Source organism: Gossypium arboreum, chromosome 13 (assembly GCF_025698485.1).
Source record: "Gossypium arboreum isolate Shixiya-1 chromosome 13, ASM2569848v2, whole genome shotgun sequence".
NCBI classification, from domain to species: Eukaryota; Viridiplantae; Streptophyta; class Magnoliopsida; order Malvales; family Malvaceae; genus Gossypium; species Gossypium arboreum.
The window spans coordinates 88,795,611-88,809,412 of NC_069082.1; the positions used below are offsets into that span (position 1 = coordinate 88,795,611).

The following is a 13,802-nucleotide window of genomic DNA, read 5'->3' on the forward strand; positions in this document are numbered from 1 at the left end:
AGAAGATGTTAAAGTATCTGAATTTACTAAGTTAGGATTTACCTTATCAGTCTTTGCAGATTCTGATTCCTTTGGTGTAGGAATTTCAATAGCTGGTTGATTCTTCTCAATGGGCTTATCTTCGACATCAATCAATTGGGGTTTCAAAATTTTTCCACTTCACAATGCCACTACCTTGATATGTTTTTTACCCAAATTTTTTAGATTCTCAGTATCGCTCAGCAAGGTTTCTTGCGATCTATTACAAAGCTCTATAGCTAACTGACCCATTTGGTTTTCCAAATTTTTCAATGTTGCTGTTTGGCTCTGGATCAAAGCGTCATTCTTTTCCATGTACACTTTCAACAAGTTCTCCAAACTGTTTGATGCCTCAGCTTGAGGTGGTTTTCAAGCTTACTGATTAAACCTTTGAGATTGGTTGAGTCTATACTACAATGAGTTGTGGTTTGGCCCATTTCCTTGGTTACTCCAAGAAAAGTTAGGATGATTACGCCATGAAGGATTAAAGCAGTTGGACTGGGGTTCTTGTCCACTCCTATTTTGATATTGGTTTCCCATATAGTACACTGACTTGGGATTTGATGGACAATTCTCAAAAGAGTGACCTTCCCCACAATACACATAGGAAACTACTTCGTGCGGACTTGGTCGCTGAGCTGCAAAATTATTAGTATAATTAGCAGTAAACTGTTTCAACATAGAGGAAATAGACGATACCTGAGCTGGTAACGAAGTGAGGGCGTCAACTTCAAGAACTCTAGCTACACGTCTTTCTAAATTTGTTTGATTTGTTGGCCATTGATAGTTATTACTCGCGATCCTCTCAATGATCTCATAAGCCTCATTATAAGACTTAGACAAAATTGCACCATTCGCAAAAGCATCTACAGTCAATTTTGTATGTGCATTAAGACCATTATAAAATGTATCCAACTGGATACAATGAGGAATCCCATGATGAGGACACTTACGCAGTAACTCTTTCAATAGCTCCTAAGCCTCATACAAAGACTCGTCATCCAATTGTTGGAAGGTTGTGATCTCGTTCCTAAACTTAGCATTTTTGCTAGGCGAGAAATACTTAACGAAAATCTCTCTCCCAATTCTTTCCATGTAGATATGAAACTTGGTGGCAATGAATTGAGCCATGCCCGTGCTCGAACTCTCAACGAGTACGAAAACAAATTTAACCTCAGTTCGTCTTTAGTCCCACCAGCTATCTTGAATGAATCACTCACCTTCATAAACAATTAAAGGTGGAGATGTGAATCTTCCGTGGGCATACCACCAAATTGGCCCACCGTCTGTAGCATTTGAAACATCACTGGTTTCAATTCAAATTGGGTTGCCTCAATATCTGGCCTTCTAATTCCTGGATTTAACTTACTGAATAGTGGCAAAACATATTGTCTGAAGATCGATTCCTATCATCGACAATGAGGATGGGATTTTGTACATGGTCAGCTTCATTACCTTGGTCTTGATTCTGATTTCCAAGGTCCATCTCGTTTTGTCTTTGAGCTGTTCGTTCACATCTTCTTTGTCTGACAAATTCGTCCAATTCTAGGCTCTACAGAGGGTAAATCGATAATTCGATCTATGCTCATAAACACCTGAAAATAAAATCATAAAATTAAAAAGAATAAGTTAGTAATGTTAGAAATAAATCAAATTGAAAATAAATAATTTCACGAAAGAAATGACAGTGGCAACAGTTGACAATCCCCGGCAACAGTGCCAAAAACTTGTAACACGTAGGTTTTTGCAAGTGTACAAAATCGTTATCAAGTAATAAGTAAGTATCGAGTTATCGACTCCACAGGGATTGTATTTGTGCTAAGTCACTTAATTTGTAAAATTATATTAACAATTTGGTAAATAAAAACACAATTTAGTTCAGAAGTGATAATTAAAATATATTAACTAAATGCAATGACCCCTAATGCAAATTAACCTAAGTATGCAAACTATATGAATGAATTAGATTTTAGCAAAATTAAACACAATTTTTAACAATTATAACATAAATAAACTAGGACAATTACTTTAATTAAAATCAATTTATTATCAGCATGTTTAATAATATTTGGAAAAACATTCCATGGCAACTCGATCTTTCATGAGTTTGGAAACCACGTTAGGTCCTTTCAAAATCCTTTACTTAGTAAATACACATTTTACTTATCCTTATTTACTAAGGGTTTATTAGTATTCGCATGAGGTAACAGGGATGTGTTAGGTTTGAAACAGTTTAATCACACAAATCTAAAAACTATGCAGATAACAGAGCCTGGTTAGGGTTGTTATAAAACCTGCAATTTAATCGGGTTAGGATCTAAATTGAGCATGCACATTTCAATTATGCGTCCACTAGACGTCATCTGGTTAGGATTGCTCAGCAAATTTAAGTGCATTTCAATCACGTATGAATGAAATACAAACTTGATTTTAATTGAAAACATGATCGATTGAGGCACAAACATTATAAGCATGAATCTAATAAATATTATTTAATCAAAGAAATCATCGTAGCTTAAATAAAATTAAACTAACATTGTTGTAAACAAGAACAAAGAACACAAACAAACATTTTTAAATTAAATTAAAGAAAAGAAAGATTAAACCCAATTCAGAATGGCTATCACCTAAGACTCTGACTGACGAGGCTCCTTCGTTCTTTTTCTTCGCTCCTTTGCTGATGGTTCTCCGAGGTGGCCGACTAAGGGTTCTTTAAGTGGCTCAAATGCTAAAATCTTTATGAAAAAATGATGATAGGCGTGGGGAGAAAAGAAGAATGTTAAGATAATTTAGAGAGGAGAGAATAATGAATGATGAAGGATAATGGATGAGTAGAAATGTGAGAATGAGGTCTTATTTATAGGTGAGGAGAGGGGGATAGTTTACTAAAAATAAGAGTTTTCATCTTTTGAAGCATCTTCCATGGGTGGCCGGCCATAAATGGAGGAAGTTGAGATGATTTATTTCTTGGTTTTTGGTCAATTTGAGTGCCACAACAACTCAGGACTGAGACTCCATCAAGTGCAAATCTTCATGTAAATCTCTAATTTTTTTCAACTCTTCAAGGACCTTGTGCAATAAACCAAAAAGTGGTTTATGGATAGCCATGTGTAGCTAGATTTTGGGTTGACTTGGTCCCCAGATTGGACAGTTTTGTAATCTAGCAAAGCTATCAAACCTGTCCAGAATAAATCAACAAGTTAGAGGACCAAAGAATAAAATTTATCCAATTTAATTAATTAATTTAAAATCCAAATTATTAATGAAATATTTTAAAATAAATTATTAAATATAAATTTATATTTTATTATTTAATTTAATCATGCATGGCCCACTTTATGTCTTAAAAAATATAATATATTCAAATTAATATAAAATAAGCCATTTATTGCATTAAAATTATATAATAAAGCATAAAATCACATTTTAATAATTTCTATGTCCTAATTTCATATTTTCACATATTTCATTTATTTAATAAACAATTACTTAGTTTTAACAACAATTTTAAGTAAAAAGGTGATAAATTACACAGGAAAAATCCTATATATTTTTCCGTTTACAGTAGCAGACCGTGTGTGACTCACGGTCTAGACACACGCCCGTGTGGACAAAATAAAGCCATTTCTAGCTTCATTTCTCACCCAAAATCACACTAATGAACTGCACTTAAACTCACATCCAAATACCAACCATCAAACATTCAAATTAAGCAAACTCTATCATTTAACATGGCATATCATTACATGCATACATGTTTAAAATCTTACATTGATATATTCCATGTGTTAGGCATAATTTGATCAACCACTTAACATGTATATAGCTACCATAGTATGACATTACAACCGTATCAACAACTTTATTGGACAAAGCTCAAGGAAAATCAGATGCACGGAGCTGACTTGGTCAAAGAAACTGAGGACAAAGTAAAAGTAATTAGAGATTGTTTGAAGACGGCATCAGATAGACAAAAGTCTTATGCGGATTTGAAAAGAAAAGAAATTGAGTATCAAGTGGGCGATAAAGTATATTTGAAAGTATCTCCATGGAGAAAGGATCTGAGATTCGGAAGCAAAAGGCAAGTTGAGTCCTCATTTCATAGGACCTTATGAAATCACCGAAAGGATAGGACCGGTAGCTTATCGGTTAGCTTTACTACCTGAGTTGGAAAAAATCCATGATGTATTCCATGTGTCTATGTTGCGCCATTATAGATCGGACCCCTCACATGTGATTTCACCGACAGAGGTTGAGATTCAACCGTACATGACTTTTGGTGAAGATCCAATCAAGATTTTTGCTTGGGAAGTCAAACGGTTGAGAAACAAGAATATCGCTTTAGTGAAAGTGTTACGGCATAGACATGGGTTAGAGGAGGCTATGTGAGAGCCCGAGGAAGCCATGAGAAACCAATATCTGCACTTGTTTACCGGTAAGATTTTCGGGGATGAAAATCCATAAGGGGGGAATTGTAACATCCCAAATTAGGGTCTAAATAGAACAGTGGTTTTGAAACCATAAATCCAAGGTATAAATACTCATATCGATAAAGTTTTAAGGACTACTGTGTGATTAAATAACTATGTGAAAATATCGATGAGAAATTTTACTGATAAGGTGTTCAATTGAGTTATTAGGACTAAATTGCAATAAGTGAAAAACATGTGTTTTAGTTATTAAGGGGCTTAAATGTGATGAGATTTGAAATTTTAAAGTCCTTATTTGGCAATTAGACCATTATATGTCATTATGGACAAAAATGGACATATAAAGGATAAAATATCAAGGTTTTAATGAAGGGCATTTTGGTCCATTAGTTAATAAAAGAATTAAAAAGGGAAAAATAGTAAAAAATTATGTTCATCTTCATCCTCCTTGGCTGAATATCACAAGAAGCCATAGCTAGGATTTCTTTCATCTTCAAGCTTAAAAGTAAGTATATCTAGCCCCGTTTTTAATGTTATTTATACTTTTGAAATCCTCATAGCACGATTTAGTTATTTTTACCCTTAATTTGAGCTAGGGTTCATGTTAAAAAATATACCCATGAATGACATGCTTGTGCATTGATGTATAATGGAAGAATATGAAATTTTGATTTGTAATAAACAACTTCTACTAGGTGGTTTTTGGTGAAATTGATAAAAAGGACTTAATTGTAAAAGTTGTAAAAACAATGTGTAAATGTGTGAATAAATGAAAAATGTAGATTGGTATAAGAGAGAAAATGATTTGGCTAGGCTTGAATAATGAGAAAAATGGGGTACTTTTCATTTTACGAGCCTAGGGGCAATTTTATAATTTTGTGAAACTTTAGGGGCAAAATTGTAATTTTGCCATATTTTGATTTTTGGACTGAATTGAATAGTGCGTGTATTAAATGAGCTAAATGTACTATTATAGATCAAGAGGGACGAGGAATCAACCTTGACTGAGGAAAAGGCAAGGTTGCAGATTTTAAAATTGCAAATTGTCACATTTTGCACCGAAGTAAGTTGGGTGTAAGTAATTCAACAATTTCATTACTATGTGTTTAATATTTGATATTTCCATTACTATGTGTTTAATATTTGATATTACAAGATACATGTACGTATGCCCTAATGAAATTGGCTTGTGATGACTCAATGGAAACTTGATAATAGCTTTGCATGTCGGAAGTCCCGGGGGACCTTAAGGAATGCTTAGGATTCGGATATCATGACACCGTGAGTAATGAGATCCACTGTAAGACCATGTCTGGGACATGGCATCGGCATTGATATGTGAGCCAGTGTAAAACCATGTCTGGAACATGGCATCGACGTTGATATGTGAGCCAGTGTAAGATCATATCTAGGACATGACATCGGCATTGATATGTGTGCTAGTGTAAGACCATGTCTAGGACATGGCATCGGCACTAACATGAGACTTCATAGAAGACCATATCCGGGATATGGCATCAGTATGTGGATTTATGTAAGACCATGTCTGGGACATGGCTTTGACACTCTATTTGGTACATGATGATTCTGAATGTCCTTCAGTATTCTGGGTGGTTCAACGGGCCATTCAAGATTATGGTTAAAGAGTGGAGTATCATGAATAAGAATGTATGGTACATGTATGTACGTAAATCTCATGAGTATTGAAATCGATTCGTGATGGGAAATTAAGCATGAGTATGAAAGAGTAAGAAAAGTAGGATGTTCAAGGACATTGATTGTCAATCCTCAATAAGCTCATTATGTGTAGCATGATAATCTGGTGGTAAATTGATAACATGTTTAATACATGAATTTCCTTACTTATGTTGTTTATTACTTACATACAACTTACTAAGTTTTATGCTTACCCCTCTCTCTTTTCCTTTTTCTTTTACCAAAGCCAAGCTAGCTCGGGGATAGTGGACGTCAGAGCTCAAGTCACACTATCAACGAATCTTTTGGGGTATATTTGACTTGATACATTTAAGTATGGCATGTATAGAGGACTTAGTATTTTTTTATATGTGTCATATTTGTTAACCTAAGTGATGGCCCATGTTGGTATATTATTTCATTTTGTATATGTCGGTGAAATATGGCTCATATTGATTATTAGGTTGAAATCCCTAACTATTGATACATGCATGAGATGTGTTATTATTCTTGTGGTGTGTGCCAAATTCGTTGTTAACAATGGATGATAAAATGTGGAATTTATGCTTGATGGATAAAGGATGTTAATTGGCATGGTCATAATATGAATAAAGGGAAAGAAATGGATTGAATGAACCTAACAAGTCATGGAGTCCCCATTATGTATACTTGACATAAATTTATCATGCAGAGTTAAAGTTATAGATGTCTAAGTAGTCCATTTATGCCATGATAATCACCATTGACATATGAGTGTGTGTATGGGTTGGTGGTGACAAGAGGGCTTGGAAAGTAGCCTCAAAGTGGTCCACACGGGTGGATGCACGGGCGCGTGTCTAGGTCGTGTGTGACACACGGTCAGCCCCATGGGCGTGTGATCCGGCCGTGTGTCCCCTGCTCCCTAGTTTTACAAGTCAGTATGTATGGTAGTAAATACATGGGCAAGGATACGGCCATGTGTCTTAGCCGTGTGGGGGACACGGCCTTAGGACATGGGCATGTGCCCAGGCCGTGTGAAGTCTGCACCTTAAATGCAAAAATTAAATTTGCCACATGGCCTAGCACACGAGTGTGTTACTTGGTCGTGTGATCTTAAATTGATGTTGACGTCATAAATAGAGAGTTACACAGCTTGGAGACATGGGCATGTCAAGGCACACGGTTGTGTCCTTGTGTCCACACGGGCGTGTGACTCTATTTTATGAAAAATTTTCTAAAGTTCACAGTTTAGTCTCGAACCACCCTCGATTTATGTTTTGGGCCTTATAGGCCCATAATAGGGACGAGTTGCATGTGTATGTATAGCTTTGTATTCAAAGAAATTTTATGGCTCGGTTCTGTATGTACGTTTACGCTCTAATTCGGTAATGCCCCATATTCGTCCTGACATCGGACACGGGTAGGGGGGTGTTACATAGATCCTAACCCGATTAAATTACAGGTTGCACAACAACTCTAACTAAGCTCTATTATCTGTATAGTTTTTAGATTTGTGTGATTAAACTGTTTCACATCTAGCACGTCCTTGTTACCTCACACAAATGCTAATAAACCCTTAGTAAATAAGGATCAGTATAATGCATATTTACTAGGTAAAGGATTCTGAAAGAGCCTAATGTGGTTTCCAAACTTATGAAAGATCGAGTTGCCATGGAATGTTTTTTCGAATGTTATTAAGCATGTTGATAATAAGTTGAGTTTAATTAAAGTAATTGTCCTAGCTTATTTATGTTATAATTTTTGCAAATTGTGTTTAATTTTGCTAAAATCTATTTCATTCATATAGTTTGCATACTTAGGATAATTTGCATTAGGGATAATTGCATTTAGTTTAATATATTTTAATCATCACTTCTCAACTATATTTTGTTTTTATTTACCAAATTGTTAATATAATTTTACAAATTAGGTGACTTAACACAAATAAAATCCCTATGGAGACGATAACTTGATACTTATTTATTACTTGATAACGACTGTGTACACTTACACAAAACTACGCGTTACAGTATCAGAGCTATGGTTTAGTCGATTCTCGAACTAACATAGCATGTGTGAGAGTCTAGTTATACATGCCATATATAACCTATGATAGTGTGATGACTCCTAACAATTTAAAATGTATTTTCATATAGTAAATGGATCCCAATCGTACTGTAGCTGACGTTGTTGAGAGTAATTCATCAGCTCCCGCTGAAGGGGCAAGGCCTTCTGAATCTAGAAATGTATCGAGTAGTCACAGAGGGGAGGCTAAAGAAGCCATTTTCCAAATGATGAGGAATGGATCATGTAATATGTCCAGAAAAATTTAGCTACTCAACAACCTACACCGCTACCTAATCCTCAACCTATTCCCGTAGCTTCTCAAGTTATGGAATTTCAATGACTGAATAAGCCGCCAGTAGATAAAATCTGAAAAAACGGGGTCGAAGATTTTAGAGCTACCATTGACGATGGTCCCGAGAAAGCTGAATTTTATTTTAAAAACACTATTCGGGTATTTGATGAATTGTCGTGTACGCCAGCTTAGTGTTTAAAGTGTGCTATTTCATTATTGAGAGACACAGCATATCAGTGGTGGAATACTTTAGTGTCTGTGGGACCTGGGAATTCTTTCAGACTGAGTCCCGGAAGAAATACATAAGTCAGAGATTTCTCGATCAAAAGCACAAAGAGTTTCTAGAATTGAAGCATGGCTAAATGACTGTGACTGAGTATGAAAGAGAATTTGTACGATGGAGTAAGTATGCTCGGGAGTGTGTTTCTACTCAAGAAATCATGTGCAAGCAGTTTGTTGATGGGTTGAACGAGAACATTAAACTTCTAGTTAGAATTCTAGAATTGAAAGAATTTGTTGTCCTGGTTGATAGAGCTTGCAAAGCCGAGGATCTTATCAAAGAAAAGTAGATTCAGAGGCTAGAGACTCGAGAAAAAGATTGATGAGTAAGCCATATCAATCTTTGTCAGAGAAATTTAGAGATTCTTTCACTCGTCCAAATGTTTTAATCGGGCATTCAAGTAGAGATTGTGGAAAACAATTCTCAAATCGTAAAGCTCAAGCTACATCGGTATTGAGTGTTGGCAGTGTGAGAAATTATAGACCTAAATGTTAGCAATGTGGAAGACGACATCATGGTGAATGTAAAATGAATAACCGGGCTTGTTTCAAATGTGGTTCACAAGATCATTTCATACGTGATTGCCCAGAACTGGTAGAGAAAGATAATATTCAAAATGCAAGACCGGGTAACATAGCCACTAGAGGGAGGCCACCAAGAAATGCAGGAAATGTGAGTGGTAATCATGGTACTATGAGAGATTCTACAGTAAGATCTGAGGCTAGAGCACCTGCTAGAGCTTATGCTATTCGCACTCACGAAGAGGTGTCGTCACCCGATGTTATCATTGGTACATTTTCTCTTTACGACACTAATGTGATTGCATTGATTGATCTTGGATTAACTCATTCGTATATCTGTATGAATTTTGTGTTTAGTAAGAATTTACCCATTGAGTCTACTGAGTTTGTGATTAAAGTATTAAACCCCTTATGCAAGTATGTGCTAGTTGATAAAGTCTGCAAGGATTGTCCTTTAATGACTCGAGGTTACTATTTTCTAGTTGATTTGATGTTACTATCTTTTGACGAATTTGATGTGATTCTGGGTATGGATTAGTTGATGTTACATGATACCGTTGTAAATTGTAGACGGAAGATTATTGAATTGAAATGTTAGAACAATAAAATTCTTCGAATTGAATTAGATGAATCAAGTGAATTGCCTGTAGTGATTTTGTCTATGTCAGCTCAGAAATGTGTGAGGAAAGGTTGTGAAGCTTACCTTGCATATGTGCTAGATACAAAAGTGTCTGAATCGAAAATTAAATCAGTGCTAATTGTCTGTGAGTTTCTAGATATGTTTCCAGAAGAATTACCGGGATTACCACCGACCAGAGAGGTTGATTTCGCTATTGAGTTAGTACCCAGAACATCACCGATATCTATAGCTCCGTACAAAATGGCTCCAATAGAATTGAAAGAGTTGAAATCTCAGTTGCAAGAATTAACAGATAGAGGTTTTGCACGACCTAGTATTTCACCCTGTGGTCCGCTAGTGTTGTTCGTAAAGAAGAAAGACGGGTCAATAAGAATGTGTATAGACTATCGACAGCTTAGCAAGGTTACAATAAAGAACAAGTATCCGTTGCCGAGAATAGATGATTTATTTGATTAATTGAAAGGCGCAATAGTGTTTTCGAAGAATGATTTGCTGTCTGGTTATTATCAGTTGCAAGTTAAAGATTCAGATGTGTCGAAAACTACTTTCAGAATAAGGTACTGACATTATGAATTCCTTTTGGATTAACTAATGCTCCTGCAATCTTTATGGATTTAATGAACCAAATTTTTAGACCATATTTAAATAGATTTGTTGTTGTGTTCATTGATGACATTTTGACCTATTCACGGGATGAGCCTGAGCATGCCGAACATTTGAAAATTGTGCTTCAAACTTTAAGAGATAAGCAATTGTTTGCTAAGTTTAGCGAATATGAAATCTGACTCAGAGAAATCAGATTTTTGGGGCACATTGTTTCAGCAGAAGGTATAAGAGTTGATCTGAGCAAGATTTCAGCCGTTGTTGACTGGAAACCACTGAGAAATGTATCTTAAGTTAGAAGTTTTCTGGGGTTGGTTATTATCAATGTTTTGTTAAGGGGTTCTTGATGATTGCTACATCGATGACTAGAGTGTTACAGAAAGATGTGAATTTGAGTGGTCCAAGAAATGTCAACAGAGTATTAATCAATTGAAACCATTGCTAACTGAGGTACCAGTTTTGGTTTAACTGGAGTCGGTTAAAGAATTTGTCATTTATAGCAACGCGTCATTGAATGGCTTGGGTTGTGTTTTGATGTAAGACGGCAAAGTCATAGCTTATGCCTCCAAGCAGTTGAAACCGCATGAAAAGAATTATCCGACGCACGATTTAGAGTTAGCTGCTATTGTTTTCGCATTAAAAATTTGGCGACATCATTTGTACGGTGAAAAGTGTCACATCTTTATTGATCATAAGAGCTTGAAATATATAATGACTCAGAAAGATTTAAATTTATGAAAATGAAGATGGCTCGAGTTGTTGAAAGACTATGAGTTAGTGATTGATTACCATCCGAGAAAAGCGAATATGGTTGTGGATGCATTGAGTAGAAAAGCTCTATTTTCTTTGAGAGTGATGAATACATAGATATCTTTTTTTAATGATGGATCGATATTAGCTGAATTAAAAGCTAAGTCGGTTTTTTTTCAGCAAATTTATGAAGCTCAGAAGTGTGATACCGAGTTACATGCTAAAAGAGTGCAATGTGAGTCGAATAATGATTCATACTATCAGATAAAAGCTGATGATTGTTTAATGTTCCGAAACAGAATTTGTGTACCAAAGAATCCTGAGCTTATTCAAAAAATTTTGCATGAAGCATATGATGGTTGTTTATCTATTCACCTTGGGAGTACCAAAATGTACAATGATTTGAAACAACTATATTGGTGATCGGGTATGAAACGAGACATTTCAAAATTTGTATCGAGATGTTTGGTGTGACAACAAGTTAAAGCTGAGCATCAAGTGCCTTTAGGATTGTTACAGCCTGTGATAATACTAATGGAAATGGGATAGAGTTACGATGGATTTTGTATCGGGTTTGCCCCTATCTTCGAAATAGAAAGATGCTATCTGGGTTGTTGTAGATCGACTAACGAAGTTTGCACATTTTATTTCGGTACGTACAGACTATTCACTTGATAAATTCGCTAAGTTGTACATATCATAGATCATTAGTTTGCATGGGGTGCCAATTTTTATTATTTCGGATAGAGATTCATGGTTTACGTAGCTGTTTTGGAAGAAATTGCAAGAAGCTCTAGGTACAAGGTTGAATTTTAGTTCAACATTTCATCCGCAGACAGACAGTCAGTCTGAGAGAATAATTCAGATTCTCGAAGATATGCTTCGTTGTTGTGTGTTAGAGTTCGAAGGTAATTGGGAGAAATATTTGTCGTTGGTTCAATTTGCGTATAACAACAGTTTTCAATTGAGCATAAAGATGGCACCGTACGAAGCTTTGTATGGTTGCAAATGCTGAACTCCATTGTACTGGACTGAACTGAGTGAGAAAAAGATCCATGGGGTTGATTTAATCTGAGAGACTGAAGAAAAAGTGAAAATAATTCGCGACAGTTTGAAAGTAGCTTTAGATCGATAGAAATCGTATACAAATTTGAAACGAAAAGACCTTGAATTTTAGATTGGTGATAAAGTCTTTCTGAAAGTATCTCCGTGGAAGAAAATACTTAGATTTGGTCACAAAGGCAAATTGAGTCCGCGTTTTATCGGGCCGTATGAGATCATTGAAAGAATAGGTCCAATGGCGTATCGGTTAGCTTTACCAACTGAGTTACAGAAAATCCATAATGTGTTTCACGTATCGATGTTGCGTCGATATAGATCAGATCCATCACATATAATTTCTCTGGCAGAGATTAAAATTCAATCTGATATGGCATACAATGAAGAACCGATTAGAATTCTAGCTTGAGAGATTGAAGATTGAGAAATAAACACATAGCTTTAGTAAAGGTTTTGTGGCAACGTCATGGTGTCGAAGAGGCCATGTGGGATCCTGAGGAAGCTATGAGAAAATAGTACCCTAACCTATTCACTGGAAAGATTTTTAGGGATGAAGATCCCTAAGGGGGAGAGTTGTAACAGCCCGTTTTTAGTCAAATTAGAATAGTGATTTCGGGACCACAAATCTAAAGTCAAAATAATTATATTATTATTATTTCAATACTTACAGTATGATAGAATGAATGTGTGAAAGTTTCGTTTAGAAATTTTATCGTTTGAGTGCTTAATTTGACAAAAAGGACTAAGTTGTGCAAAGTGTAAAATTTTTGTTCTATAAGCTAAAAGGGTTTAATAGCTATGTAATTAAATAGTGGAGGTCCTTATGTTGTAGTTAGCCCATTATTAAAGTAAATGGACATATATGAACATATATTAAGTGATTTTGATGGTTATTAAACAAGGTTAAATAAGTAATTTAGTAATAAAATTAAAATTTAATAAAAGAGATGACATTTTCTATTCATTCATCCTCTCCACTGGTTTTGCTAAGGAGAAAACACCATTTTTAGGCTCTTGAACATTTGGCTTATCTCTCTTGTGCATGTAAGTCCATTTTTGTTTGATTTTTAATGATTTCTATGTTTTAGAGATCGTTGCAACTAGGTCTAGCTAGACCAGGGACTATTTTGCAAAACTGTTAAAGATTTTAGATGTTTTCATTGATGAATACATGAGTATTTTGATGTTTCATGAAGGATTATAAATGTTTGATAATAGTTAAGCAAGTTTTGTTAAGTGATTTTAGTGAAAATGCAAATTAGGGATTAATTAGTAAAATGTGGAAACTTTATGGTTAAAATGTGAAATAAATGGAAAATATGGCCTACAAGGGACTTATTTGTAATTCGGCTAGCTTGGATTATGGTTAAATTGAATGAATTTTTGTTTTAATGAAATAAGAATTAAATTGTAAAAATGTGAAACATTAGGGGCAAATGTGTAAAAATGCTTTAAAGTGAATTTTGTA

The 13,802-nt window shown here is 35.2% G+C and overlaps 1 non-coding gene across 1 annotated transcript; it reads left to right on the plus strand.

Moving 5' to 3' along the window:
* Positions 1 to 949: 949 nt before the first annotated feature.
* On the plus strand, positions 950 to 1,056 carry LOC128287579 (small nucleolar RNA R71). Its single transcript, XR_008278279.1, has one exon. It is a non-coding gene; the product is annotated as a small nucleolar RNA R71 (small nucleolar RNA).
* The last annotated feature ends 12,746 nt before the right edge of the window (positions 1,057 to 13,802 follow it).